The sequence below is a fragment of the Salmo salar genome, chromosome ssa14 (genome assembly GCF_905237065.1).
Source record: "Salmo salar chromosome ssa14, Ssal_v3.1, whole genome shotgun sequence".
Taxonomy (NCBI): domain Eukaryota; kingdom Metazoa; phylum Chordata; class Actinopteri; order Salmoniformes; family Salmonidae; genus Salmo; species Salmo salar.
Genome location: NC_059455.1, coordinates 99,225,998 through 99,237,518, shown reverse-complemented (window position 1 = coordinate 99,237,518; position 11,521 = coordinate 99,225,998).

Genomic DNA, 11,521 nt, shown 5'->3' with positions numbered 1-11,521 from the left:
AGTCAATTGGAGGTGTACCTGTGGATGTATTTCAAGGCCTACCTTCAAACTCAGTGCCTCTGCTTGACATCATGGGAAAATCTAAAGAAATTGTAGACCTTCACAAGTCTGGTTCATCCTTGGGAGCAATTTCCAAACGCCTGAAGGTACCACGTTCATCTGTATAAACACCATGGCACCACGCAGCTGTCAAGCTGAAGAACACCATCCCAACCGTGAAGCACGGGGGTGGCACCATGTTTACATTTGACATTTTAGTCACTTAGCAGACGCTCTTATCCAGAGCGACTTACAGTAGTGAATGCATACATTTCATACAGTTCATTTTCATTTCATGCATTTTTTGTTGTTGTACTGTCCCCCCGTGGGAATCAAACCCACAACCCTGGCGTTGCACACACCATGCTCTACCAACTGAGCCACAGTTGGTAGAGCTTTGTGGGGGTGCTTTGCTGCAGGAGGGACTGGTGCACTTCACAAAATAGATGGCTTCATGATGATGGAAAATGATGTGGATATATTGAAGAAACATCTTTACGAGGATTTAATGTCAGGAAATGTGAAAAACTGAGTTTAAATGTATTTAGCTAAGGTGTATGTAAACTTCCCACTTCAACTCTAGGTCATCGATTTTATTATGTAAACTTCTGACTTCAACTGCACATCCCAAATGGCACCCTATTCTGTTTTTGGTGCACTACTTTTGATATGGGCCCTAGTACAAATGTAGTGTGTATCCTATTGCACAATACAACTCTCCTATGGTGTTATATGGTAGGTAGAAATATACTCCGACTGACTGCATCTCATCTCCAGACAGCAAGACTGGATCTCATCACCAGACAGCAAGACTGGATCCCACCTCCAGACAGCAAGACTGGATCCCATCTCCAGACAGCAAGACTGGATCACACCTCCAGACAGCAAGACTGGATCCCACCTCCAGACAGCAAGACTGGATCCCATCTACAGACAGCAAGACTGGATCACACCTCCAGACAGCAAGACTGGATCCCATCTCCAGACAGCAAGACTGGATCACACCTCCAGACAGCAAGACTGGATCACACCTCCAGACAGCAAGACTGGATCACACCTCCAGACAACAAGACTGGATCACACTTCCAGACAGCAAGACTGGATCACACCTCTAGACAGCAAGACTGGATCCCATCTCCAGACAGCAAGACTGGATCACACCTCCAGACAGCAAGACTGGATCACACCTCCAGACAGCAAGACTGGATCACACCTCCAGACAGCAAGACTGGATCCCACCTCCAGACAGCAAGACTGGATCCCATCTCCAGACAGCAAGACTGGATCCCATCTCCAGACAGAAAGACTGGATCCCATCTCCAGACAGCAAGACTGGATCCCATCTCCAGACAGCAAGACTGGATCCCATCTCCAGACAGCAAGACTGGATCACACCTCCAGACAGCAAGACTGGATCCCACCTCCAGACAGCAAGACTGGATCCCACCTTCAGACAGCAAGACTGGATCACACCTTCAGACAGCAAGACTGGATCCCATCTCCAGACAGCAATATTATTATGATTGTATTTCCAGTGCCCACCAGGTGGCAGTGTGTGATGTGGGTGTTGTATTTCCAGTGCCCACCAGGTGGCAGTGTGTGATGTGGGTGTTGTATTTCCAGTGCCCACCAGGTGGCAGTGTGTGATGTGGGTGTTGTATTTCCAGTGCCCACCAGGTGGCAGTGTGTGACGGGGTGTTGTGTTTCCAGTGCCCACCAGGTGGCAGTGTGTAATATGGGTGTTGTATTTCCAGTGCCCACCAGGTGGCAGTGTGTGATGTGGGTGTTGTATTTCCAGTGCCCACCAGGTGGCAGTGTGTGATGTGGGTGTTGTATTTCCAGTGCCCACCAGGTGGCAGTGTGTGATGTGGGTGTTGTATTTCCAGTGCCCACCAGGTGGCAGTGTGTGATGTGGGTGTTGTATTTCCAGTGCCCACCAGGTGGCAGTGTGTGATGTGGGTGTTGTATTTCCAGTGCCCACCAGGTGGCAGTGTGTGATGTGGGTGTTGTATTTCCAGTGCCCACCAGGTGGCAGTGTGTGATGTGGGTGTTGTATTTCCAGTGCCCACCAGGTGGCAATGTGACGGGGTGTTGTATTTCCAGTGCCCACCAGGTGGCAGTGTGACGGGGTGTTGTGTTTCCAGTGCCCACCAGGTGGCAGTGTGTGATGTGGGTGTTGTATTTCCAGTGCCCACCAGGTGGCAGTGTGTGATGTGGGTGTTGTATTTCCAGTGCCCACCAGGTGGCAGTGTGTGATGTGGGTGTTGTATTTCCAGTGCCCACCAGGTGGCAGTGTGTGATGTGGGTGTTGTATTTCCAGTGCCCACCAGGTGGCAGTGTGTGTTGTGGGTGTTGTATTTCCAGTGCCCACCAGGTGGCAGTGTGTGATGTGGGTGTTGTATTTCCAGTGCCCACCAGGTGGCAGTGTGTGATGTGGGTGTTGTGTTTCCAGTGCCCACCAGGTGGCAGTGTGTGATGTGGGTGTTGTATTTCCAGTGCCCACCAGGTGGCAGTGTGTGATGTGGGTGTTGTATTTCCAGTGCCCACCAGGTGGCAGTGTGTGATGTGGGTGTTGTATTTCCAGTGCCCACCAGGTGGCAGTGTGACGGGGTGTTGTGTTTCCAGTGCCCACCAGGTGGCAGTGTGTGATGTGGGTGTTGTATTTCCAGTGCCCACCAGGTGGCAGTGTGACGGGGTGTTGTGTTTCCAGTGCCCACCAGGTGGCAGTGTGACGGGGTGTTGTGTTTCCAGTGCCCACCAGGTGGCAGTGTGACGGGGTGTTGTATTTCCAGTGCCCACCAGGTGGCAGTGTGACGGGGTGTTGTGTTTCCAGTGCCCACCAGGTGGCAGTGTGACGGGGTGTTGTGTTTCCAGTGCCCACCAGGTGGCAGTGTGACGAGGTGTTGTATTTCCAGTGCCCACCAGGTGGCAGTGTGACGGGGTGTTGTGTTTCCAGTGCCCACCAGGTGGCAGTGTGACGGGGTGTTGTATTTCCAGTGCCACCAGGTGGCAGTGTGACGGGGTGTTGTATTTCCAGTGCCCACCAGGTGGCAGTGTGACGGGGTGTTGTGTTTCCAGTGCCCACCAGGTGGCAGTGTGTGATGTGGGTGTTGTGTTTCCAGTGCCCACCAGGTGGCAGTGTGTGATGTGGGTGTTGTATTTTATCCGTTTTAGACAGATTTATATCCGTCTTCGTTCAAAGACTCAATCATTTTGATGCTGCATGTATTGCCAGTATACGTTGATTTTAATTATGTCATGTTTTACCCCCTACACCACTTTCAATAACATTGTAGAACAGTCCTGTATGCCAAATAAAATCAAATGCTGTTTGGAAGTCGATAAAGCAAGAGAGCATTTTGGTAATATTGTGGTGTGTAAATATGATTGGTCGTGCTCTGTAGACATTGTGCTTATTAAGGAAGTTTATAACTCTTACAATCTTTATTAAAAAAAAATTTAAACACCCCTTTTTCGTGGTGTCCAATTGGTAGTTACATTCTCGTCCCATCGCTGCAACTCCCCTACGGCCTCGGGAGAGGTGAAGGTCGAGAGCCATGTATCCTTTGAAACACCATCCTGCCAAGCCACACTGCACCAATGTGTCTTAACCCGGAAGCCAGCTGCACCAATGTGTCAGAGGAAACACCATCCAATTGACGACCGGAGTCAGCTTGCAGGCGCACGGCCCGCCACAAGGAGGTGCTAGTGCGCGATGGGTATAGGAAATCTCGGTCCTGCAAACCCTCCCCTAACCCGGATAACACTGGGCCAATTGTGGGCCGCCTCATGGGTCTCCTGGTCACGGCCGGCTGTAACACAACCTGGGATCGAACACGGAGCTGTAGTGATGCCTCAAACACTGCGATGCAGTGCCTTAGATCGCTGCGCCTCTCGGGAAGCCCACTCTTACATTTATATTACAGAAAACTTTCCCCAGGTTACTGTTCACTTTACTGTGAGTGGATGAATGCACAGTGCATTCAGAAAGTATTCAGACCCCTTGACTTTTTCCACATTTTGTCACATTATAGCCTTATTCTAAAAGGGATTAAATAAATAAAGATCCTCATCAATCGACACACGATACCCAATAATGACAAAGCGAAAAAAGTTTGAAGGTATATTTGCTAATTTATAAAAAATAAAGATCAGAAATACCTTATTAACATAAGTATTCAGACCCTTTGTTATGAGACTCGAAATTGAGATCAGGTGCATCCTGTTTCATTGATCATCCTTGAGATGTTTCTACAACTTCATTGGAGTCCACCTGTGGTAAATTCAATTGAGCCCACTCAAGTGACGCACCCCTCCCATGGACGGCATGGAAGAACACCAGTACGCCAGTGACTCAGCCCCTGTAATAGGGTTAGAGGCAGAGAATCCCAGTGGAGAGAGGGGAACCGGCAAGGCAGAGACAGCAAGGGCGGTTCGTTGCTCCAGCCTTTCCGTTCACCTTCACACTCCTGGGCCAGACTATACTTAATCATAGGACCTACTGAAGAGATGAGTCTTCAGTAAAGACTTAAAGGTTGAGACTGAGTCTGCGTCTCTCACATGGGTAGGCAGACCATTCCATAAAAATGGAGCTCTATAGGAGAAAGCCCTACCTCCAGCCGTTTGCTTAGAAATTGTAGGGACAATTAAGGGGGCCTGCGTCATGTGATCGTAGCGTACGTGTAGGTATGTACGGCAGGACCAAATCGGAAAGATAGGTAGGAGCAAGCCCATGTAATGCTTTGTAGGTTAGCAGTAAAACCTTTAAATCAGCCCTTGCCTTAACAGGAAGCCAGTCTAGGGAGGCTAGCACTGGAGTAATATGATCACATTTTTTGGTTCTAGTCAGGATTCTAGCAGCCGTATTTAGCACTAACTGAAGTTTATTTAGTGCTTTATCCGGGTAGCCGGAAAGTAGAGCATTGCAGTAGTCCAGCCTAGAAGTAACAAAAGCATGGATTAATTTTTCTGCGTCATTTTTGGACAGAAAGTTTCTGATATTTGCAATGTTACGTAGATGGAAAAAAAGCTGTCCTTGAAACAGTCTTGATATGTTCTTCAAAAGAGAGATCAGGGTCCAGAGTAACGCCGAGGTCCTTCACAGTTTTATTTGAGACGACTGTACAACCATCCAGATGAATTGTCAGATCCAACAGAAGATCTCTTTGTTTCTTGGGACCTAGAACAAGCATCTCTGTTTTGTCCGAGTTTAAAAGTAGAAAGTTTGCAGCCATCCACTTCTTTATGTCTGAAACACAGGCTTCTAGCGAGGGCAATTTTGGGGCTCCACCATGTTTCATTGAAATGTACAGCTGTGTGTCGTCCGCATAGCAGTGAAATTTAACATTATGTTTTCGAATGACATCCCCAAGAGGTAAAATATATAGTGAAAACAATAGTGGTCCTAAAACGGAACCTTGAGGAACACCGAAATGTACAATTGATTTGTCAGAGGACAAACCATTCACAGAGACAAACTGATATCTTTCCGACAGATAAGATCTAAACCAGGCCAGAACTTGTCCATGTAGACCAATTTGGGTTGAGGTTGAAGGAATTGCCCGTAGAGCTCTGAGACACGATTGTGTCGAGGCACAGATCTGGGGAAGGGTACCAAAAAATGTCTGCAGCATTGAAAGGTCCCCAGAACAGTGGCCTCCATCATTCTTAAATGGAAGAAGTTTGGAACCACCAAGACTCTTCCTAGAGCCGGCCGCCCGGGCAATCTGAGCAATCGGGGGAGAAGGGCCTTGGTCAGGGAGGTGACCAAGAACCCAATGGTCACTCTAACAGAGCTCCAGAGTTCCTCTCTGGAGATGGGAAAACCTTCCAGAAGGACAACCACTTCTGCAGCACTCCACCAATCAGGCCTTTATGGTAGAGTAACCAGACGGAAGCCACTCCTCAGTAAAAGGCACATGACAGCCTGCTTGAAGTTTGCCAAAAGGCACCAAAAGGACTCTGACCATGAGAAACAAGATTCCCTGGTCTGATGAAACCAAGACTCTTTGGCCTGAATGCCAAGCATCATGTCTGGAGGAAACCTGGCACCATCCCTACGGTGAAGCATGGTGGTGGCAGCATCATGCTGTGGGAATGTTTTTCAGCGGCAGGGACTGGGACACTAGTCAGGATCAAGGCAAATATAAACGGAGCAAAGTACAGAGAGATCCTTGATGAAAACCTGCTCCAGAGCACTCAGGACCTCAGACTGGGGTGAAGGTTCACCTTCCAACAGGACAACGACCCTAAGCACACAGCCAAGACAACACAGGAGTGGCTTCAGGACAAGTCTCTGAATATCCTTGAGTGGCCCAGCCAGAGCCTGGACTTGAACCCGATCAAACATCTCTGGAGAGACCTGAAAATAGCTGTTCAGCGACGCTCCCCATCCAACCTGACAGAGCTTGAGAGGATCTGCAGAGAAGAATGGGAGAAACTCCCCAAATACAGGTGTGCCAAGCTTGTAGCGTCATACCCAAGAAGACTCAAGGCTGTAATCACTGTCAAAGGTGCTTCAACAAAATCCTGAGTAAAGGGTCTGAATATGTATGTAAAGTGATATTTAAAAAATATATATATATATTATGCATTTGCTAAATTTTCTAAAAACCTGTTTTTGCTTTGTCATTATGGGGTAATGTGTGTAGATTGATGAAGAATTATATATATTTTGTAATACATTTTAGAATAAAGCTGTAACGTAACAAAATGTGGAAGAAGTCAAGGGGTCTGAATACTTTCCGAATACTCTGTACATTTACACCAGTTCACATAAATGACTGGGTAAACAACATGCCACGCAGTCAAAAAATACTTGCTCATTAAGGGCCGGTTTCCGGACACAGGTTAAGCCTCGGAAATTACCAGTGTTATCCTCTACGGTAACCCATGTGTAGCCTAGACACATTGTGGGCTATAACATGGGACAAAATATTACAATAACATCGAGATAATTACATTAGCCATATTGTCGCAAGTAGGACATTTCATTTGTTTATGTATTTCTTTTTTTTTAAACACACAAAAAAAACAAGGTCTCCCGCAATGCTTTGGTTCCGACATCAAGCTGCAGTTGATGAGGACAGAGAGGAGAGAGAGAGAGAGAGAGGCTCAACTCGGGGGGAAATATGTCTTCCTCCAGTAGGTGGCGTATTTTAAATGGCCGAACAGAGTCAGACAGCCACACAAAGATAGATATTAACCAGAGATGCCCAACTCAGCGGATTTTAAATGGCCGACCAGAGTCAGACAGCCACACAAAGATAGATATCAACCAGAGATGCCCAACTCAGCGGATTTTAAATGGTGAACGGTCAGACGACAGGATTTTAAATGGCCGGTTGACCAGAGTCAGACAGCCACACAAAGATAGATATTAACCAGAGATGCCCAACTCAGCGGATTTTAAATGGCCGACCAGAGTCAGACAGCCACACAAAGATAGATATCAACCAGAGATGCCCAACTCAGCGGATTTTAAATGGCTCTCAAGAGAAGACAGGCTATGTGCAACACTGCCCACAAAATGAGGTGGAAACTGAGCTGCACTTCCTAACCTTCTGCCCAATGTATGACCATATTAGAGACACATATTTCCCTCAGATTACACAGATCCACAAAGAATTAGAAAACACCCCCAATTTTGATAAACTCTCATATCTACTGGGTGAAATACCACAGTGTTCCATCACAGCAGCAAGATTTGTGACCTGTTGCCACAAGAAAAGGGCAACCAGTGAAGAACAAACACCATTGTAAATACAGCCCATATTTATGTTTATTTATTTTCCATTTTGTACTTTAACTATTTGCACATCATTACAACACTGTACATATACATAATGTCATTTGAAATGTCTTTATTCTATTGGAACTTTTGTGAGTGTAATGTTTACTGTTCATTTTTATTGTTTATTTCACTTTTTATTTATTATCTATTTCACTTGCTTTGGCAATGTAAACATATGTTTCCCCATGCCAATAAAGCCCCTTAAATTGAAATTAAATTGAAATTGTATCCACCAATCCAAAGAAAGAATAGGCCAGAGTTAGCCAGCTCGCCTTGCCGCTTTGTGGACGACGACGACTGTTAAGGCTGAGAGACCTTGTGTGGGAAGTGTGCAGCCAGAGGGCATGGCATAGAGAACTGTGTCGTTTTTTTCAGTGGATAAAGTTGTGAGAGAGGCAGGTTGAGGTGTCTAGAGCCAGAGTAATGCACAGGGTGTCCTATGCTGAGACACTGAAGAACGTAGAAGAGGATGTCGAAAGGAGCGGACCAAAGTGCAGCGTGGTTGTAGTTCCACATTTTATTAAATCCGTGAAACTTTGCAAAACATAAATAACTGAAAATGACAAAACGACAAACCGTGACGCAGAGAGAAAGAAACACTACTCAAAAGATAATCACCCTCCAAAACCCAGGAAGAAAAACCCCTACTTAAAAATGATCTCCAATCAGAGGTAACGAGGACCAGCTGCCTCCAATTGGAGATCAACTCATACAACCCCAACCGAGAAATAGAAAAACTAGAACTAAAACATAGAAATAGAAAACATAGATCAACCCAAAACACACCCTGTCACGCCCTGACCTACTCTACTATAGAAAAGGACATCTTACTAGGATCAGGACATGACAATGGGTCAAGGGCACAGGAGGTTGGTGGCACCATAATTGGGGCGAACAGGCTCGTGGTAATGACTGGAGCAGAATCAGTGGAATGGTATCAAATACATGGTTTCTTGGTGTTTGTTGCCATTCCATTTGCTCCGTTCCGGCTATTATTATGAGCCGTTCTCCCCTCAGCAGCCTCCACTAGTAAAAGGTGAAGGATTCTGAGAAGATCCCTGTAAATAGTAGATCTGCAACGAAGGGATAGCCAATGAGTGAGTTTGAGTTGAGTGATAATATATATGATATGTTTCAGTAAGGTTGGCTTCATAGCGATGGTTATCAACTGTACTGCGGAAATAGAACGTAAATCACAGGAAATAGACGTTGTAGTGGCAGCTGCAGGGAAGTACTTGGGGGTATGAGATTGGACATCGGGGAGAGTTCCAGGGTGTGTTGAGTGGTGGTGTCTCGTCCTCTGAGGTCGTTGGCGTGGGCTAGGATCACAAAGGGTTTAAAGTAGTTGAATGCCCTGAAGGGTTTTAATGAGGGCTAGTTAGTAGGGTAATTAAAATATGTATTTTTTTTTATTAACTTTTTTCTCCTCGCTTCCCCTTTTCCCCATTTTGTATCGTTGTAGTGTAATGGATCTATACTATAGTTCAGTTGAGGGGCGCAAATGCAACATATTGGATGCCAACCGACGTTAAACCTCACCGTTAAACTTCACCGTTAAACCTCACCGTTAAACCTCACCGTTAAACCTCACCGTTAAACTTCACCGTTAAACTTCACCGTTAAACCTCACCGTTAAACTTCACCGTTAAACTTCACCGTTAAACCTGTTAGAGATGACCTGTAGGATCAATACCTGTTAGAGATGACCTGCAGGATCAATACCTGTTAGAGATGACCTGTAGGATCAATACCTGTTAGAGATGACCTGTAGGATCAATACCTGTTAGAGATGACCTGTAGGATCAATACCTGTTAGAGATGACCTGTAGGATCAATACCTGTTAGAGATGACCTGCAGGATCAATACCTGTTAGAGATGACCTGTAGGATCAATACCTGTTAGAGATGACCTGCAGGATCAATACCTGTTAGAGATGACCTGTAGGATCAATACCTGTTAGAGATGACCTGTAGGATCAATACCTGTTAGAGATGACCTGTAGGATCAATACCTGTTAGAGATGACCTGTAGGATCAATACCTGTTAGAGATGACCTGCAGGATCAATACCTGTTAGAGATGACCTGTAGGATCAATACCTGTTAGAGATGACCTGCAGGATCAATACCTGTTAGAGATGACCTGTAGGATCAATACCTGTTAGAGATGACCTGTAGGATCAATACCTGTTAGAGATGACCTGTTGGATCAATACCTGTTAGAGATGACCTGCAGGATCAATACCTGTTAGAGATGACCTGTAGGATCAATACCTGTTAGAGATGACCTGCAGGATCAATACCTGTTAGAGATGACCTGTAGGATCAATACCTGTTAGAGATGACCTGTAGGATCAATACCTGTTAGAGATGACCTGTAGGATCAATACCTGTTAGTAAAGGTGATGACCTGTAGGATCAATACCTGTTAATAAAGGTGATGACCTGTAGGATCAATACCTGTTAGAGATGACCTGTAGGATCAATACCTGTTAGAGATGACCTGTAGGATCAATACCTGTTAGAGATGACCTGTAGGATCAATACCTGTTAGAGATGACCTGTTGGATCAATACCTGTTAGAGATGACCTGTAGGATCAATACCTGTTAGAGATGACCTGTAGGATCAATACCTGTTAGAGATGACCTGTTGGATCAATACCTGTTAGAGATGACCTGTAGGATCAATACCTGTTAGAGATGACCTGTAGGATCAATACCTGTTAGAGATGACCTGTAGGATCAATACCTGTTAGAGATGACCTGCAGGATCAATACCTGTTAGAGATGACCTGTAGGATCAATACCTGTTAGAGATTACCTGCAGGATCAATACCTGTTAGAGATGACCTGTAGGATCAATACCTGTTAGAGATGACCTGTAGGATCAATACCTGTTAGTAAAGGTGATGACCTGTAGGATCAATACCTGTTAGAGATGACCTGTAGGATCAATACCTGTTAGTAAAGGTGATGACCTGTAGGATCAATACCTGTTAGTGAAGGTGATGACCTGTAGGATCAATACCTGTTAGAGATGACCTGTAGGATCAATACCTGTTAGAGATGACCTGTAGGATCAATACCTGTTAGAGATGACCTGTAGGATCAATACCTGTTAGAGATGACCTGTTGGATCAATACCTGTTAGAGATGACCTGTTGGATCAATACCTGTTAGAGATGACCTGCAGAATCAATACCTGTTAGAGATGACCTGTAGGATCAATACCTGTTAGAGATGACCTGTAGGATCAATACCTGTTAGAGATGACCTGTAGGATCAATACCTGTTAGTAAAGGTGATGACCTGTAGGATCAATACCTGTTAGAGATGACCTGTAGGATCAATACCTGTTAGTAAAGGTGATGACCTGTAGGATCAATACCTGTTAGAGATGACCTGTAGGATCAATACCTGTTAGTAAAGGTGATGACCTGTAGGATCAATACCTGTTAGTGAAGGTGATGACCTGCAGGGATTTGTAGTCTTGCCTGATGTTTACGTTGATGTGATTATCATTTTGGAGTGTGAGAGTAAATCGAGATGAATATATTGATAGATCATCTGGTCTGAGAGAGATTTCCACTATACACCCTCTCAGGGTAAACCTACACGAAACACAGCCCTGATTTTAACTGTCTCTATAGTTTGGTCCGCGTAGACTGTCATTGTAAAGAACAATTTCTT